The following is a 2,993-nucleotide window of genomic DNA, read 5'->3' as shown; positions in this document are numbered from 1 at the left end:
ATCTTACATCTTCTAATTTAGTTTGGGGAGAAGCCTCTCGAAAACGATTGCTTTATTTCATTTAGGTAACCTCTGAAGGTTGTGAGTCAGTGCTCTTGGGTAGAAAACTCATGCAGTGTCTCCCACACCCAGAGGATTTGAAAATGACCCTGGAGTTGTATAAGCTGTCTCTGGAGATTAAACGACTGGAACACGCGTGAGACTTGAAGAGGAACAACACCAGTTAGAAAGCAGTATATCGATTTTTCCTTCCCCTTTCCCCACAAAACAGAGAAACGGTTACATTTCTCTCTTTAGCAATTCTGTGTTTCTCAAGTACTATCATTTCCTGGGGAAACATATCTGTGTTTAAGAGAATTCACTAATGTTCTTAGTGGCACTGATCATATGAAACAAGTCATAATTTTTGTCTTAGTTCAGTTTAAGTTCCTGCTTTCCTGGATTTGGTGGACTGGCTGAATAAATAATTACCTACCAAAAATCAAATTATCTTTGTTTTCACTGTGATTTCTGAGTAATGAAAAATTAGGGCTCTCTGCAAGTCATTCTCTGATGTTTCTCTGATTAACTTACTTTTCTACTTTATTGTGTATGTTGTCCTCAAAAAACACATACTTGCGTCCTTTATCTGAAAAATATTTACCCTACATTTTCATTTTCTATTCTTCCTGACCTGTATCAGATCAAATAATGCCATCTTCTTCTGAGTCTCCGCCATGCTCACCCTATTTGATTACTAGTATTTCTCCAGAGTAACTTCTTGTTTCCACTTTTATTTAAGGGATATTTGGTTTTGTTTGATATCCCTTTCACCCAATAATAACAAGGTTGAAAGTGTTTGAAAGCTTAATCTATGTGTAACACAAGGGCTCCTCTTGGGCATACCCAAATCTTTCAGTTCAATCTGATCACTCTTTAATATTTTAACTTAAATGACTTTGGTGTCTCTTTTAGGTCAGATTCCTCAGAAGTAGACCCTGAGAAGAGGAACCCTGTGTTAGTAATGTATTCAGGAAGCGTTACCGGGAAAAACAGGAAAGGGAGGGGTGGTGGCAAGGCTGGAAAGGGAAGGGCCCCTGCAGGGCTATCAGGGACCATCCTAAGGAGAGGAAGGTAGCAGCATAGCTTTATCCCAAAGGGGAACTTTGGGCTATAAACTAGTCCTCAGAATTTGCTCCAATTTAAGGCAAAGAAACGGGGCTCTCATTCTGCTTTGCAACAGCACCCAGATGCCTGCAGCACAGAAATGATAAAAGGGACCCTTGGGGGCTGAGCAGAGCTCTTCAGGGTTCATCCACATGTGTTCCCCTTATATTGCTGGGTATTGGGAGCCTTATATTTCTGACAAGTCACTAACTCTTCCACTATTTGCCTCCTCTGAAATCTCATGCTCACTCCCACTTACCTTCTGTGGCTGGTCACTGCTTCTCCACTGCATCTTGATCAACAGTAGAAAACATTCCCCTGCTGCCCCTGTTTTAAAAATTTTCTCAAAATAGCAGTCACATAGGAGGTTGCAGAGCAGACTTTAACTAAATTTTTGGGTTAACAGAGAGATATATGACTGGCAATGCCAGACTGGACCTTCACATTGTCATCCAAAAGACGAGCAGGATGGCTAAGTAGTAGAAAGGAGAGATTTATTGGTGATAACAATTTGCAAACTGTGAAGAAATAGTATCGGGCATGGACTGAAGGTGATCTCTTTTCAAAGAAGGAAAGAGTAGGTTGGGGTTTATGTCTGACAGGGTCCATATTACATAATAGAGTCATATACATTCAGTAGGTGATATGGTTTGGATGTGTGTGCCCAACAAATCTCGTGTTGAATTGTAATCCCCAGTGTTGGAGGTGGGGCCTGGTGGGAGGTGATTGGATCAAGGGGGTGGAGTTCTTGTGAATGGTTTAGCACCATCCCCCCACTTGGTAATGTATAGTGAGTTAGTTCTCATGAGATCTGGTTGTTTAAAAGTGTGTAGCACCTCCCGACTCTCTCTTCCTCTTGTTCCTGCCATGTAAGAGGCCTGCTCCCCCTGTGCCTTCTGCCATGACTAAAAACTCCCTGTGGCTCCCCAGAAGCAGATACTGCCATGCTTTCTGTACAGCCTGCAGAACCATAAGCCAATTAAACCTCTTTTCTTTATAAACTACCCAGTCTCAGGTATTTCTTTATAGCAGTGGGAGTACAAACTAATATAGTCAGTTTGGGGGCAAAGCTATACCTATTTATGAGGAGGTTGAGCACATGTGCAATGGGTAAATGTATATGTAACATACACCCCATGTTCACTTTGGGGTATTAGCATTGAAAGGATGTGGGAATTTGTCTCTTTACATTAAAAGGTGAACTATAGGACACCAAATTTGTGTGCAGTGTCTTTGTGGGGTGATACAAATTTTCTGGAATTAGTGGTGATAGTTGCATAATCTTATGAATTGTATACTTTAAAATGGTGAACTCTATGGTATGTCAATAATATCTCAAAAAAGAAAGACACTGAGATATGCTGAATTGTGTCCCACTCTAAAATTCATATGTTGTTGAAGTCTTAACCCCCAGTACATTAGAATGTAACCATATTTGAAGATAAGGTCTTTAAAGAGGTAATGAAGCTAAAATGTGGTTCTAAAATTATACGTTAATGCAATCTGGCTGGTGTCCTCAGAAGAAAAGAGGAAATTTGGACACAGAGAGAAACACCAGATATGTGGACATGTAGAGTAAAGATCATGTAATAGCACAGCCAGAAGGTGGCCATCTGCAAGCCAAGGAGAGAGGCATGGAAGAAAACAGGCATGCTCACACCTTGATCCCAGACTCCCTGCCCCAGAACTGTGAGAATTAAAAAACAACAAAACTCTGTTGTTTAATCCCCCTAGGTCTTTGATAGTTTGTCATGGCAGCCCTAGAATACTAATACGGACACCAGTAAGAGAGTGAAAGGCAAGCTACAATCTGGAAAGCACTATTTGCAAAACTCATGTCAAACTAA

Source organism: Rhinopithecus bieti, unplaced genomic scaffold, assembly GCF_001698545.2.
Source record: "Rhinopithecus bieti isolate Rb0 unplaced genomic scaffold, ASM169854v2 scaffold_12049, whole genome shotgun sequence".
NCBI lineage: Eukaryota > Metazoa > Chordata > Mammalia > Primates > Cercopithecidae > Rhinopithecus > Rhinopithecus bieti.
This window is presented reverse-complemented; position numbering follows the sequence as displayed.